At 30.4% G+C, this 18,571-nt stretch overlaps 1 long non-coding RNA gene across 1 annotated transcript in view; it reads right to left on the bottom strand.

The window, feature by feature from the left end:
- LOC148307159 (uncharacterized) overlaps positions 1-18,212 on the bottom strand; it is a 78,647-nt gene extending 60,435 nt beyond the window's left edge. The window contains exon 1 of the long non-coding RNA XR_015837892.1: positions 18,001-18,212. This is a non-coding gene — a long non-coding RNA (uncharacterized LOC148307159). The remainder of the gene's footprint in view (positions 1-18,000) is intronic.
- Between the last annotated feature and the right edge of the window lie 359 nt (positions 18,213-18,571).

The following is an 18,571-nucleotide window of genomic DNA, read 5'->3' as shown; positions in this document are numbered from 1 at the left end:
ATATATATATATATATATATATATATATATATATATATATATATATATATATATATATATTTATATATATATATATATATATATATATATATATATATATATATATATATATATATATATATATATATATTTATATATATATATATATATATATATATATATATATATATATATATATATATATATATATATATGTATATATATATATATATATATATATATATTTATATATATATATATATATATATATATATATATATATATATATATATATATATATATATATATATATATATATATATATATTTATATATATATATATATATATATATATATATATATATATATATATATATATATATATATATATATATATATATATATATATATATATGTATATTTATATTTATAGATATATATATATATATATATATATATATATATATATAGATATATATATATATATATATATATATATATATATATATATATATATATATATATATATATATATATATATATATATATATATATATATATATATATATATATATATATATATATATATATATGTATATTTATATATATATATATATATATATATATATATATATATATATATATATATATATATATATATATATATATATATATATATATATATATATATATATATATATATATTTATATATATATATATATATATATATATATTTATATATATATATATATATATATATATTTATATATATATATATATTCTGATTTTTATTTTTTTATTTAATTTTTTTTATTTCTTTTCATTGGGAACATAGACAAAATACGTATCACAGTGGATTTTAAGAAATAGTGCTATTTACTAAGTAAAACATTAATTAAAAATTTATCACGTTTACTGAATACCGGCACAAAGCAACCTGTCGACTAACTGAAGGTTAAGCATAAACCCAATTACGCCGTCAACATCAAAATAATCAGAATATTTCCATTAACTTGATTTCTCTTTGAAGACATTTATGTGTTTCAAATAACCCATTAACAATATTAATGCAATTTACGTCACAGATGATCGAGTAGAGATGTTGGTGACGCAAATCGAAAATAATTTATATTATCATTTTAGAATTTCATTTATTCACAACATATTTTTGTGGTTACAAATTTTTAATTAAAAAGTTGAAAAGGAGAAATATATGTGTTTTTATTATTTACACCAATATTTCAATTTCGTACTATTTCTGTGAGCCTAAGCGGCTCATTATTAGAAATAGGTATCAAATTGTGGTAGAGTGGGTTCGAACCGAGAAACTCTGACTTAAGAGTCCGTGACACTAACCACGGGAATTCTTGTTCACAACTCGAGGTTTCTCAAATGATGTCTGACTGATGAAGTCGGTTACAACGAAACCCAATCATTCACCCGTCAAATGAAATTCATTTGGAAAAAACTACATAGTTGTTATTTTATTCTACGAAATGCAGTTCCACCAAGAAATGTCAGTACAAAAATCAAATCTAAAAACATATTTGTTTTAAATCTTTTTATTTTTTTTTTTACCATTTTACCATTTTAATTTATTTGTTGTAAATCATTTCCACCATAAAATTTTCCCCAATTTATTCGCAGTGAAGTGCCCTTGAGGTAGTACTTTACGAAAAAGGCGCCATGTAAATTATCCATATTTATTATTTTTATTATAGTACTATCTTTATTCATTATCCGCCTCCGTGGTGTAATGGTTAGCGTGTATAGCTACCGTGCTGGAGGTCCCGGGTTCGATTCCCAGGGGGGATGAAAATAAATATTAGTTTATTTATTGATTTGGCTTTTAATTTGTAGAACTCCATTTTAATTTATGTATTGATTGTTAAATCAAACACAGGTTTTATTGTCACAATATTAATTTTTATTTGTTTTTTTTTTCAACAATAAAATACAACTGAGTAGACTCAAAAAATCTGTGTTTGATTTTAAAATTAATACATAAAATAAATATGAGTGATTTCGCACTCTAATATTTATTTAATATTACCCTGGACTGGCAGGAGTGATCACTTGGCCTTCATTTAAGTAACGATCAAGATAACACTGCATCAATACGATGCAGTGCCCTATGCACCATTGGGTGCAGATAAGAACAAGATTGACTGTTCTTATTTATTTGAATTTATAATCCTTATACATAATAAGCAAGAAAAATTGAGAAATTCAATTTATATATAAAAGGTCATATGAAAATTTTCTGCGGTTTTTTGCCAGTAGATGATGTTGATGCCCATATCGCTCACTCCTTTCAAGAACGTCATAAATCAAAAATCGTCAATTTTCAGTTGTGCATGTTTTCCGAATGCCCAGAAAATGTACTATATCCCCGCAAAGCAGGCATATTTTTAACTTAATATTTACCCGCTACAGGGCAGAAAGTGTTGTTTTTGCATTTTGAAGAAAAGGTATTGTTTAATTGTTTCTTTAAACATACCGTAAAGTGGGTATACTTTGCACCATGGGTGATACTTTGCACCACCTTCTGTAAAGAAATTGTGGAGCTGGTCATCTCTGATACATGTCATTTTTCATTCTACTTTCTATTGTTTCTGATAGATGGCACTTCAATCTACTTTTTAGTTTAAAGAAGTAACAGTCGGTCGCTATTGCTTCAATGCGTATTTCCTGTCCGAACGTAAAGAAAGTTTTCTGTCTGAAAATTGTGTCCGAAAAAATCCAGTGTAATCAGTATACTGAAACAAGTTACAATAAGTGAGTGGTCTCTAAATCGTAGGTAGGTAGGCCCTGCTTTTCTCAAATGTTGTATTTTTTGGTTACGTTGTCAAGTTTATGTAAAAATAATATTTTTTTAAGAACTTACTTGTATTGACCATATTTGGGGTAACATTGCACCTGGTGCATAGTATCCACAAAGGGCCCATAGTTAATTAATTTGATCAAAAGTTTTAAAACGGCTAATACAACTTGACATTTTTGCTAAATATCTATAGGTTTTGTGTACTTACTTAATTCCTGATCGTATATTTTTTTCAAAAAGGTCAAGAACATACAAACAGCGGCCTTATGCCGAATTTACACCGAAGAGAGTGGAGCAGTGTTTAGAGGCTATTCGAAATGGTACAATCAGCCTAAGAAAGGCTGAAAAAAATTTCAAAATCCCCAGAAGGACGATTAACTATAAACTCAAAAGTCAGCACACAAAACCTGTAGGAAAACCTCCGATATGTGACAAGGGCGAAGAGCAATCCTTCGTAAACGTAAAACGAGTACGGTTTCCCAGTGAGTGTTTTTAACATTCGCTACATTCTAATAGCCTATTTAGATAGATTTGGCAGAAGAGTACGAATATTAAAGAACATCGTACCAGGCTCTGAATGGATAAGATCATTTTTGCAAAGACATAAAACCTTGACTGTTGCTAAAACTAGTCAGTTGCTTAATTGGTTGCCATTAAAAGCGTATGACGATGACGTGCGCCAGAGTTTTCAACAGTTTTTGGAAGGAAACAGATTCAACCCAAAGAATTCAGTCTTAAAACGCAGGAAAACGATACCGATAGAACCAGGTAAGAGCATTGCTCACGATCCAAATGTCGAAATGAACGTTGACGAGACACAAATGCTACCTGAACCAACTACATCAATGATCCCACCTTCCGCATCGAAACTTCCAGCATATCTAGCATTAACTGGTAATAGTTCACATGGAAGCTTTGAGGAAGAGGGAGAAGAACAAAAACGATGACTGAAACCAGTTATTGTATTAGTTCTTCAGTGTCATTAGGACCAGTAAAAAAGTAGGTGGGAGAATATGTCGTATTTCATTATGAAGGAGAAAAATTTCCGGGACAGATTTTGAAAAACAGAGCTGTTAAATCCATGCAGGAGAGTCTCAAATCGTATAAGTGGCCGATGAAGGATGACTCTCTTCAATATTCTTAGAAGGATGTAGTGGGTTCCATAAAAGAACCGAAAATGCAATCCAAAAGAGGTTTCTTTACCGTCCCGGAACTTGACCATATTTAGACCTAATTTAATTTTAATTCCTATTATCTATGTAGCATGATATGTTTTAATATCCACCTTTTATTTTATATAATTTTAAACCTTCAGTATTGGAAAAAAAAATACATTTTTGTTCGATTTTATAATATTTTTTTAAAAAAAATTCTATCGATTGTCTTATTTTTCCATAATTATACAATATTATAATCTGCATTTAGCAAACCGTGAGCCAAAACCCTTCATGAGGTCCAACGAAACTTATAGGATAGCCTTTACTTTTCATCAATTAGGATTCTAGTACGAAAAGTGTAGAGAAAATATCATGGTGCAAAGTTGTACTTCACCCTGGGATACTTTGCACCAAAATATAAATATAAAAAAAAAATACAGACAAAATAGATAAAAATTTAAAAATGTATCTGACATGTTACAGGTATATGTGTTATTACATTGCAATAGTTGAAACCTCAGAAAAAGTAAAAAACCTGATCTGAATGGACATTTTTTTGAAAAAATGCAGTATTTTGGTGCAATGTATACCCACTTTACGGTACTAAATATTTTTCAAATGGAGAAAAAACCTTTAGGTTTTATCTAAAAAGATCAGTTGCTCAGTAAAAAGGTCAATAAGTGGCTTGATATTTATTTTTAATACATTGTATTGTATTTTTAAACATAAAAAACGTTCTCCTGAAAAATCAAGTTTTTTGATTTATGACGTTCTTGAAAGGAGTGGGCGATATATCAGGCAGCACTTACTCGATTGTTTCAAATGAACATGTGCTTTGAAGGTGATATTTTAGTCAACATTTGTTGCTCGTGTCAAAAGTTATATGGAATTTTAAAAAAGTGAAATATTTGAGGAAATACGCCTCAGACATGTGATGCTTTTTTACTTTAAAAAGGTAAGTTTTTCGACGACTTACTACTGAAGTTCTACAATGATGGAGTTATTATTAGCTACCAGAAAAAAAAGCAAAAGTTTACAGATAATGATGTGCAATATGTACTTGATTGAAATTGATATGCAATAAAGAAAATTTTAGTTCAAAAATGTACTATAACAACTGCGAAGACCTTTTATATGACCCAATAATTAAAACACAATCGTCAATTTTCAGTTGTGCATGTTTTCAGAATGCCCAGAAAATGTACTATATCCCAGCAAAAGCGGCATATTTTTAACTTAATATTTACCCGCTACAGGGCAGAAAGTGTTGTTTTTGCATTTTGAAGAAAAGGTATTGTTTAATTGTTTTTTTAAATATACTAAATATTTTTCAAATGAAGAAAAAGCAAAACATTCAGGCTTTACCTAAAAAGATCTGTTGCACAGTAAAAAGATCAATAAGTGGCTTAATATTTATTTTTAATACATTTTATTATATTTTTTTACTTAAAAAATGATCTCCTGAAAAATCAAGTTTTTCAATATATCGCTCACTCCTTTCAAGAACGTCATAAATCAAAAAACTTGATTTTTCAGGAGAACGTTTTTAAAGTTTAAAAATATAATACAATGTATTAAAAATAAATATCAAGCCACTTATTGAGCTTTTTACTGTGCAACGGATCTTTTTAGGTAAAACCTGAAGGTTTTTTCTTCATTTGAAAAATATTTAGTTTATTAAAAAAATTAATTAATCAATACCTTTTCTTCAAAATGCAAAAACAACATTTTTTGCCCTGTAGCGGGTAAATACTAAGTTCAAAATATACCTCTTTTGCTGGGTTATAGTACATTTTCAGGGCATTCTAAAAACATGCACAACTGAAAATTGGCGATTTTTGATTTATGACGTTCTTGAAAGGAGCGAGCGATATGAAGTTGTTGAAAGGAAGGAGCGACATGTTAGAAGAATGTGGACAGAGGTTCAACACAAATGGGGCTTTAATTAATCCATTATAAGCACACATGTGACAGTAGGTATGTTCCTAGATGGCAAACGTTAATTAAATCGGATAGCACAGCTTGAACATCGTGATCCATTTTAATACATGGTATTTTCAAACAAAATAATTGATCGCGTTCGTAAAACAGCCTGTCATTTTAATTGGAAGCCATTTGTGAATTATTCCGGTGCTTTTACGAACAGACTTTAGCTTTGACGGCAAAAATCAAGGGGGCTATATTTCAATTTTTATTTAACTTGGTAATTATCATTATAGTGAAAGCTTTCATAACGAGCAAAAAAATGTGAAAAAGTTGCTACCTTAACCAGCGACATTTCGCATAGCGAGTTACAGGGAAAGAGCAAGTCCCTTTTCACGACATTCACTTGTGAGGCGGGACTTCCGCAGCAGTCAAAACAAAAAATGTTTCGCTTTGCGAGTAAGATTCTGTTGCGGCTGTTTGGCGTAATATGGCATTACAACATTTTGAGTGTGTCCAAATACTTGTTCACAAAATCTGGATTATCTCCAATTACAGGAGTTATTTTCATATTATTTTTTGGCATCTCATCAAAGATGAAGAAGAATTCTATATATATGAACCAATTTAGAAACCTTGTTCTTGAATCACTAGATGTCTCTAGTGAAGTTCTAGTGATTCAAGAACAAGGTTTCTAAATTGGTTCATATATATAGAACTTCCAAGAATTTGAGTAGTGTGGTTGTCAATAATGGGTATAATTGGTGAATGTAAAGTGATCACTTATTTTTGTGATTTCACTGTTCTTCATTTTTGATGAGATGACAAAAAATAATATGGCATTCTTATAACTAGCCACTATCATATACAATCACAGATTTTGCTCTATTTCTTTACCGAGATATTCATTATCCAAATAGCCGCAAAATTGTATTAATTTGATACATGGTTTGACAAAAAGCATCATTTTAAGTTAATTTTAAACGCGTTTATCTCAAAACTACTGTTTTTAACATGCGGCTATTTGCCTTTAGATTAGATTAGCTCTACCTTATGGTAATTTTAAATAAATAGTTAAAACACGAATGTGACCCAAATTACCAGCCTCGCTTCTAAGCTGGGCGAATAAACAATTTTAATTGTTTGGCAAAACATCGCACTCGCCATTCCCAGTTACGATCAGCAGACGAAGCCAAAAACCCGACCGCAAACCCTGCCTGACCAAACCCAACAGCCAAAACTTTTTTCTACCTGCCAAATATTGACCGTAACTTTGGGGACGTACACGGACATTTGGCGTAATGTAAACACATATCAACGACGTCATAAATCGAAAACCTTGATTTTTCAGGAGAACGTTTTTTTTATATAATACAATGTATTAAATATAAATAGCAAGCCACTTATTGAACTTTTTACCGTGCAACAGATCTTTTTAGGTAAAACCTGAAGGTTTTTTCTCCATTTGAAAAATATTTAGTAAGTTTATAAAAATAATTAAACAATACCTTTTCTTCAAAATGCAAAAACAACACTTTCTGCCCTGTAGCGGATAAATATTATGTTAAAAATATGCCGCTTTTGCTGGGATATAGTACATTTTCTGGGCATTCTGAAAACATGCAGAACTGACAATTGACGAATTTTGATACATGACGTTCTTGAAAGTGAGCGATTCGTACATATTTATTTATTTGTTTATTTATTACAGTAAAGCCTCGATATAACTAACCTCTTTTTAACGAACTTTTGATACAAAGGACAAAAAAACCAGTCAATAAATATTACATGCATTTTCGTAGGAACGTTAGGATAAGGGAAATATGCGAGATCGAAGATGTCGTTAGGTGGGGAAGGCAATGAAGGAGACAATGATATGCGCATGTGAGGAGAATGGAACCATCCAGACTCCGACACATTGTTCTGCACGTCCAACCGCAAGACAGACCACCAAAGAGATGGATCGACAGCTGGGAATCGACATCGCAGGAGGCTTATCCCTCTTAAAAACAAGCCACAAGGCCAACACCAAGAAGTTTTACTTGGTGTGGTGTCGAGGCATGGATAAAGACCTGAAGGTTAATATTATCAACCGCTTGGAGGCTTTTGGAATGTGGAACCACCGAAGTATGTTGAGAATATCCTGGACTGTCATGATTAGTAGCGTTGAAGTACTGCGTAGAGCAAATGCACAGAGGTGCAATCCTAGTTGACAAAAAAGTTAAGAAGCATGCGGTCCGCCATGAGCTACGTTCAATATTGCATACTTACCCGTTACGTTCAATAGATGGCGCTGCCATTGAGAATTTGAAGCGTTTCGCTTTGTCGTCTAATCAATAATGTCAATTTTCGCTACCGCACAAAAAAGTTTCACTTTAAAACGTCATAATGTTGTACATATTAAATATAGAAAAAAAAGGTATTTTTTCTGGATAGCGACTGATATTACTGTTAGCGTAAGTTTATTACTTAATTAATACGAGTATTAATTATCCACTAACGTCACACGTAGGTACTATATTTTATGCTGACGCATTAGTTTCAGTAAGTTGTAAACTAACACAACTTACCCCGTAATGTGGTAGAATGGCCCTAAAATCGATTTGGGTAGACCCTCTATTCATGCCAGTGAGTACTATATCAAGCACAAGGCTCGTGTGTCGTCTGAACTCGGAAACGTCTTACGGCCGTACTAAGTAAACCGTTTATGCATACAAAGAAAAGCTCGTTTGCTGGATATTCTTATTCTTCTAATGCTTTCTGCTTAGAATGGTGCAAAGGGCACTGCATCATGTTGGAGTAATCTTGATAGACTTACATACTTACTTGAAGAAAACGTGATAAATCCTGCTCTGAACATACTAATCCAGATTAATATTAAAATAAAATGTTTACTTAATTCTTCTTCTTCTACCCCTTGTTCGTACCCAATAGTGCACAGGGCACTGCATCGTATTGACGCAATGTTATTTTGACCGTTAGCAATGTGATCACTCCTGCGCTTCAGGGACCAGTCTAGGGTAATATGAAATAAGTATGTTTTACTGAAAGGTCATCAATATATTTTTAACCCCTTCCTCTGAGAATCGAGTCTGAGGCCTCCATCACAGTAGACAAACACACTAACCACTACACTTCTCTGGTGGATAATGTTTTATTAGCCATATTTAAATAAAGACGTTTTATTCTATCTGCGTACCCCTGCGGAAAAGCTTCGTGATGGTTAGTTTATTATTTATGTTTAAAAAAATCTAAATTAACATAGAAAATAAAGAAATAAGAAGATTCATTAATTTTATTTAAAAATATAGTACGGTGTTTAAAAAATTATGCGGAATGTATCGAAACACCTGTCACAACCGATTTTAAGAAATATTGTTTTTTACCGAGTAAAACTTGAACTAAAAATATTCTGCTATGGTAGTGATTGTCCTGACGAAGAGACGGGTATGTCTTGAAACCGGTAGACATAAAAATCTCGGTGAGTAGTTACTTACATACTAATACTACTAACAGTTTTGTAAAAAAAAAAAGTTAAAATATCCGTTTACTTTGAAAACTTCATCTTGAATATTTGTTATATTTTTAAATAAAAAACGCATAAAAAAAAATTACGTTTTGTTTGTTTTCGCTTTAATAATCTAGGAGGCACTGATTTGGTGACTCCATTCATGCCCATAGAAAACGCCGTATCTTTGAAACTTTCCATCACCCTCTATTTAGTACCTACCTAGCATTTTTTTTCCGTGCTCTTTCTTAATAAATCACTTACGCGGGAAATCGTAGATTATGCGAAGGTAGGTATTATGTTAGGCCCCGCACACACGACCAACTACTGTGGTAAAAAAAAGTCGTTACTTTATACAAGGGGCTATTTGTCACTTTTTTTTTTAAACGTATAAATCATATACAGTGAAACCTCTATCTATCGTTTTAAAAGGGACCTATTAAAATAAACTGAATGCGGGATTAAGAGGTCAATAGCAAGTAGATACGACCGAGTAAAGATACCGTCCTTCCAATCTGCATAACCATTCGTAGGCTAAAATTCTAAGAAGAATACATGTTTCAGATGCAAATGTATTTATTAAAAACAAAAACCTGTTTAGAATTTTTTTAAATGCTTTTGTTTTTTAACTGTTTTATTTTCGCAAGTCAATAGTATCAAATAGTATTTTTTTCAGCATCGGTTATTGAATGTGCATTGTAGAAAGTTTTATTTCAAAGAGCAATAAATGCAGTAAATGGTGATAGAGAAACGATCGATGCGGTTAAGTTTAGTATGAAATTAAGTCGGGATAGAAGAAATAAACGACACATACGGGAAAACGGTTATTCGAGGAACGATAGATAGAGGTTTTACTGTAGTACATATTTGCTAAATAATAATAAAAATAATAAATCTTTATTCCAGCTCCACTAAGTGGTGGGTGCAATACTTAGTTAGCCATATATGTTTTACAACATTTTTTATAAAATGAAATTAAAATAATTAACAAATGAACATAAAAATAATGAATAACGAATGTTTTCATCTTTTTGATTTTTGTTTTCTGTTGAAATACCCAGACTTCCATATTCTTCTTCATCTTTGATGAGATGTCAAAAAATAATAATATTGAATGATCCCAACGCTGAGAATATTGAGTCGAACTTAGGATTTTCGAGTCGTGCGACAGTCGCTGTGTCGTCGGTTAGTTGTGGACGCTTGCCTGTTGCTGATCGTGCGTGCGAGGCCTTATTCAAATTTAAACTTACACATATATTAAAGATGGCAAATTTTAGCGATGGTTCCGCTTAAGCGAAATAGAATTTAAAAGTATTGAAAGCTCGAACGACGCAACGCAGAATCATTGTCAAAATTTGAACAAAAAAATTTTTTTTTTAAAGATTCTTAACCGTTTCTAGCCTTTTGGCGTATTTCGACTTGTCATTTTCAATTTAAAAATAAAAATGAAAATCGAAAACCACGGTAGTGATTGTCCTGACGAAGAGACGGGTACGTCTCAAAACCAGTAGACATAAAAATCTCGGTGAGTGGATAGATACTAATATTATTAACATTTTTGTAAAAAAAAGTAAAAATAAATATTTTTAATTAATGTTTTACTAAGTAAATACCACTATTTCTTAAAATCTACTTTGACACGTATTTCGATGCATTCCGCATCATTTTCAAACACCGTATTAAACGGTGTTTGGTGTGTGACGATGTCACAGTAGATTTTAAGAAATACTGGTATTTACCAAGTAAAACATTAATTAAAAATGCATAGATTTTACCACAAAGTGACTGCCGAATCAATTAATGATAATAATAAATAGTTTATTTTGTTTCAAAGAAGACAAACGGTTTATAGAGCACATCCGGTTATGCAGTGGCATGCACAGAAAATTAATTATGGTAAACAGTAGAGGTAGGTAGTAAGGTAAGCTGGTACTACTTAGTAAGGTAAGTTAGGTACTGCTTTTCTGCCTATAATGAAAGGCACGCCTCTGCGGGTATGGGTAGGGCTTCCAATAAAAACAGGACACAGTGCCCTATTTATCATTAGCAAAAACGTATTTTCCTTTGGCCAAACTTGGTTCCATCACCCTAAAATACAGCCCGGCAAAATTTCGGTATCCACGCAAAAAATGTGGACCAACGAAAAGTTTTGGTAGCGTAAAGGATGACATAGCGATTATGCTGGTAAAAGGAAGGATGTAATTCAGGTTCAGAAGCCTTTAACTTAACGGCAATGTACTGACCATTTAAGGTAGGTCTATCCTCTGGTCTTTTAGGTACCTATGTATATATATATGTATATATATATATATATATATATATATATATATATATATATATATATATATATATATATATTTATATATATATATATATATATATATATATATAATATATATATATATATATATATATATATATATATATATATATATATATATATATATATATATATATATATATATATATATATATATAAATATATATATATATGTATATGATATAATAATAAAAAAAACCTTTTCCGCACCCAAATGGTGCATAGGGCACTGCGTCATATAACGCAGTGTTATCTTGATCGTTTTTACACATGAAGGAAAGGTGATCAGCCCTCAGCTTCAGGTACCAGTCCAGGGTAAAATTGAATAAATATTACAGTGGAAAATCACTTATATTTGTTTGAACCCCCCTGGGAATCAAACCCGGGACCTACAGAACGGTAGCCGAGCGTGCTGACCATTACACTACGGAGGCAGACAAATATTTAAATATAATATATAAATATATATTTATATATATGTACATATATCGCTCACTCCTTTCAAGAACGTCGAAAATCAAAAAAAAATATTTTTCAGGAGAACGTTTTTAAAGTTTAAAAATATAATACAATGTATTAAAAATAAATATCAAGCCACTTATTGAACTTTTTTCTGTGAAACATATATTTTTTGGTAAAACCTGAAGGTTTTTTCTCCATTTGAAAAATATTTAGTAAATTTAAAAAAATAATTAAACAATACCTTTTCTTCAATATGCAAGAACAACACTTTCTGCCCTGTAGCGGGTAAATATTAAGCTAAAAATATGCTGGGATTTATATTTTGCTGGGATAAAGTACATTTTCTGGGCATTCTGAAAACATGCCCAACTGAAAATTGACGATTTTTGATTTATGACGTTCTTGAAAGGAGTGAGCGATATGTACATATATAGGCGGGCCGATAACTTTTTTTTGCGAATTTATTTATTAAAGAGGTCTAAAAAGTTGCATTTTGGATTGCAAATGATGTAAAAAATATTTTCAAAAATATTCCATACTATTTTTGGTCCTTGACCAAAGCTCAAAGTTTTCGGAAAAGCTTTTTTTTCGCTTTACCAGCTGTCATTTCGTATTTTAGTAATATAGATGACATTATCATTTATATATGTGTCATTATCATTTTCATATCATAATCCATATCTGTATAAGCGCCCTTGAGGTAGTATTTTACGAAAATGGCGCAATATAAATCATCCAAAATTATAATTCTTATTATTATCAAATTCGATTCGACAGGCGACAGCAAGCATCTAAAATCTAAAATCACCCGGAAGTCTGAGATAAAGGCTCCAATTTGATCCCATTGCTAGGATTTCTTTCCAATAACCTGTTATCCTTTTCCACCCCTTCTAACCGATTCGCTGCCACGAGAGCGCTGACGCAGCCTCCAATGGATCATTCTCATGATGTGTTATTATTAGCTAATAAATTAATATGAAAAATCACAAGACTATCGGTAACATCCTTTTTGAAATCTGTAGAGAACTAAGGGAGATATGAAGGTTTAAACTTTAAATGTTTTAATAAAAACGAAAAACGGACACCGCCATGCGTCATCAAATTTTACGTCATCGGGTGTGTTATGCGGCGTATCCCTTTATGTATCTGCTTTATAGAGATGTAATAGTAATAGCGTTGATTCGTTTCTGTGACGTCATCCGTTACCAACTTACGTAAAACACGTTTTCAAACTTTTATATTTTAATAATATTTTTTAAAAAAATATTTTATTTATATTTTTTTGTATTTGAATTTATGCTATGCAATGGGAAAGAATTTAAAGTAAATTTAAAAAAAAAACACTTTTTAATGAAGTTATGATAAAATATTCACACTGATTTTAAAGCAAAGATACATTTTAATTATAAAATGGAAAATTACAAAGTTAGTGCTTCAAATATAAATTATATTTAAACTGTGTTTTCATGAGTAAACGGCAGCTTTAACGCCACACGGTGTATATATTTGGTAAGTTTTCATAATATCCTTTATATCTGTATACAACAAAATACAATTTTTTTAGGTTTTATTTTTGTTGAAAAAATCATGGCCTTCTGAGTACGGCAATATAAATACCTTCCGGCAATGAAAGGGTTAAACCTGACGCTTTGTCCCTACATTCCTTGTCAAAACACTCGATACAGGACTCCTGGAGCCTTATCCCGAAAATCCCTAAGAAGTCAACCTCTTACGTTGTCCCGGAAAGGCACTTACAGACTCGACGGTTGTACTTGACGCTGGAACTCCCCACTTTTGATGCCAATATTCAAACATTATAAGAAACACGGGTTTAATTTCAAATAAATTGCAAAAGATCTGCTCTCAAGTCTCTTCTCGAGGTTAACTAACTAACTAACTAACCATCACCCCGCTTCCCCGCAGGGGTAGGCAGAGAGAATAGAACGCCACACCACTCTGTCCTTGCAAACATTCTTCGCCTCCTCCACGTTCATGCATCTCCTCATACACACCCGCCGATTGTTACGACTCCTAACCTGACCACTTTCAAGTATTTGGCATACCTGATCGGGCCATATTTTTCTCAGTCTTCCTCTGCTTCTTTTCCCAATTTATGTATTTATAATACTCATTTTTTAAATCATATATAAGTCATATATATATATATATATATATACATATATATATATATATATATATATATATATATATATATATATATATATATATATATATATATATATATATATATATATATATATATATATATATATATATATATATATATAATATTCCCGATGAGTAATTTATATTTCTCATTATGGGACGTGGGATTAAGGTTAACAAGACTGGAACACAAATAATAAAGTAACAAAAAATATTTTTTTAAATAACCAAAACTAATACATGCATTTTCATGTTTATTATTTTAGCTCATAATTTTACCGGTTAATTTATTTAAATAAGTAAATGCCCAGACTTCCATATTCTTCTCCATCTTTAATGAGATGTCAAAAAATAACATTTTTCTACAACATCGATATTTCGCGACCCAAATTCGAAAGAGGCTGTGAGAAATAATTATTTTAAAACAACAATAAAGTACTTTGCTAACAAATGTTTTGAAGGGGATTAAGTGGTACTCTTGGATGGTGTAATAGAATTATATTACAAAAGAAAATCTCGCTAAGCATGAAAATTGTTTCGACTGTATACAGTGACAAAACAATTCATTTTCAACATGGAGAAAATGAGCAATTATCTCAAGGTCTTATATTTCAACAGGAAAATTTGTAATGCTTTCACAAAAACGGATAATATTACTTAAATTCAAACTTTATTAATATTTACAACATTTTGAGTGTGACCAAAAAGCTTACTAGGAGTTCGGTCCACTCCATTTTTTTATAAAATAAAACAACTTTGTTTTTAACCACTTTGTGGAATGAAATGTTGATTATTTTTTTTAAAAATTAAACACTTGAATATACCACTTTATGAGTTTTATTTATATACGAATAGTTTCGAAAACTTACAGATGTTTTCATCTTCTGGTAAAAATTAAAACTTTTTTTTTTTACCAGAAGATGAAACATTACTACTGACATAGTGATATACTGTGTCATTTCTAATTGCTATTTCTAATTGCGTATATGTTGAAATAAAAATATATGAAAAAACATATATATCTTTATATATATGTATATATATATATATATATATATATATATATATATATATATATATATATATATATATATATATATATATATATATATATATATATATATATATATATATATATATATATATATATATATATATATATATATATATATATATATATATATATATATATATATATATATATATATATATATATATATATATATATATATATATATATAAAAATAAATAAAACCCTTATCCGCACCCAATGGTGCATAATAGGGCACTGCGTCATATAAACGCAGTGTTATCTTGATCGTTTACACATGAAGGAAAGGTGATCAGCTCTCCGCTTCAGGTACCAGTCCAGGGTAATATTAAATAAATATTACAGTGAAAAAATCACTTATGTTCATTTTACCCCCCTTGGGAATCGAACCCGGGACCTCCAGAACGGTAGCCGAGCGTGCTGACCATTACAATACGGAGGTGGACAAGTATATATATATATATATATATATATATATATATATATATATATATATATATATATATATATATATATATATATATATATATATATATATATATATATATATATATATATATATATATATATTTAAATATATATATATATATATATATATATATATATATATATATATATATATATAAATATATATATATATATATATATATATATATATATATATATATATATATATATATATGTATATATTTAATTTTACTTTGAAACGTTATTATGCGCGACGTAGTCTTACTTTTATGACTCTTTTTATGTAAGCATGCGTAAAAAATCCAATATTATGTGATTTTATTAAAATTCTTGTGATTTTTCCTTTCACTTTATATGCTTTTAGAAAAAACTACCACTATGAAACCTTAAAAGGGCGGCAAAAAGAAGATATGTACCTACTCGTAATATCATCCCTGAGCAATAAATCATCTGACTTCATTATTACTCGATAAATCATATAAGGCGCGGTTGGAAATCACTGATATATTATTTTTGAGAAATATAAGCTATATATTACTAAAACCAACACGCTTTATCACTCCAGGGGTGATGGAACGAGAGGAACGAGAGGATGGAACGCCACACTAGTCTGTCCTGGCATACACTCTTGACTAGCTTCACGTCCTACACTTTAAAATTATACTAATTTATATTACCAAGGATGGAGACTGACAATGATATCAGAATATTTAGATTTGAAAATAAAATAATTATTCTCAATTTATTTATTGATTTGGCGTTTAATTAGTAGAACTCCATTTTAATTTGTGTATGTTTAATTTTGAAACTACTAAGTTGTATTTTATTAACAAAAACACATAAAAATTTATTATTTATAGAACAATTTTATATTTTATATTTTAGTTATTATACAGACCTGAATGATGGAAGTTTAACTTTTGAAACATGTAGTCTGTAATAAAACTCAAGTGGTAAAAAACGAAGTGTTTTCTTTAATCATTGTAACATATCTTACCACAAAGTTAATGCCGAAACAATAAATAAAATAAAAAATTATATTGTGACAGTTGTTTCGCCTTGTTAGGGCGTTATCAAACCACAATATAATTTTTTATGTGTTTTTGCAAAATAAAATACAACTTAGTAGACTCAAAAAATCAGTGTTTGATTTAAAATTAATACATAAATTATTCTCAATATTATTAATTTTTAAAGCATTTACTTTGTGGTTAGTCATTTTTCTTTTTTTCTTTTTAAAAATGTTAATATTAGTATATAACCACTCACCGAGATTTAAATGTCTAGCGGTTTCAAGACGTTGCCGTCTCTTCCTCAGGACAATCACTACCACAGCAAGCAAACAATACTACAACTACCAAATTGTTTAACACATGCAATTTTTGGTCTATCCGCATGCACTAGGGGTCGCAGCACAAACATGCGTGTTTGTGCTGCAACCTAGGCTCTTAACTCTTGGTTCAAACCCTAATGTTTGAAAGTGAAGCATAGAGTTGGCAAAAGGACGAAAATAGACTGAATGTTTCGAAATGCGATCTCTCAAACGAATGTGCGGCAAAACGATGTGTGGTGGATGTTCGAATGGTGATATAGGGAAAGAATTCAAAGCTGAGATAACATCCATCGAATTTAAAAAAAAAAAGTGTTTTGAGATGGTTCGTGCATGTGGAACGAACGAGTGAAGAAAGAACGGCAATACAAATATGTGTATGATACAAATGTAGTTGGAAATAGAAGCAGATGAAAACCGAGAAAAAATTGGTGTGATAAAATATTTCAAATACTTGAAATTTGTCAGGTAAGGAGTCACAATAATCGGCGGGTATGTATGAAGAGACGCTTGAATATGAAAGAGACATTTTTTTTGCAATTACATAGTGGTGTGGCGTTATATTCTTTCTGCCTACCCCTGCAGAAAGCGACGTGATGGTTAGCAAGTAAGTTAGTTATATAATTATTATTATTTTGTATATTTTATTAATTTTTCACATGAAATTTAAAAAAATGTCTCGATATTTGGGACGTCTGAACTTCTGGTCGGTTCCCATATAAAAATTCAATGATCACAAAAATAATTCAAATTCGATAAAAAGTTAATAATTAATATAGAACCACGTGCAGCGAATAAAGTTGATAGTTACCTTCATACATGAATTGATGCTGGTGACATTTCAGGGGCGAATCACTTGAAATTCCCCATGGACGATCGTGTCCAGTTTTCAGCGGCTCGTCGGTCAGGCAACCTTCCATAGAGTCGGGATGAATTCAATAATAATCGGATAATTTGAACAAGTGTTGATGGAGAAATCTACCCCCGAACGCGTGCTTCCCTACCGACGGGTGGGGACCGACTGAGGGGTGGTGGGCAACTGAACAAACCCTTGCGGGCTCCGTAGAAAACAGAAATCACCCTACTGCGCATGCCTTGGACCCTCTACTACACACATTTTTTCTCATATTTTACTCGTTTTGAAAACAAAGGAACGTAAAAAAATGTTTGTTATATTTTTATTATTAACTCTCCATTTTTAAGGAATGATTTTAGCTGTAACAAACGAAATACATTGTTTTAACAATAAATATAGGATATGCGAGCATATTGCTCACTCCTTTCAACAACGTCATAAATCAAAAAACTTGATTTTTCAGGAGATCGTTTTTAAAGTTTAAAAATATAATACAATTTATTAAAAATAAATATCCACTTATTGA

This window comes from Brachycentrus maculatus, unplaced genomic scaffold (genome assembly GCF_059751285.1).
Source record: "Brachycentrus maculatus isolate JH-2025_06_01 unplaced genomic scaffold, ASM5975128v1 h1tg000206l, whole genome shotgun sequence".
NCBI classification, from domain to species: Eukaryota; Metazoa; Arthropoda; class Insecta; order Trichoptera; family Brachycentridae; genus Brachycentrus; species Brachycentrus maculatus.
Note: the sequence above shows the minus strand (reverse complement) of the source record. Positions and strands in the feature narration are given on the sequence as shown.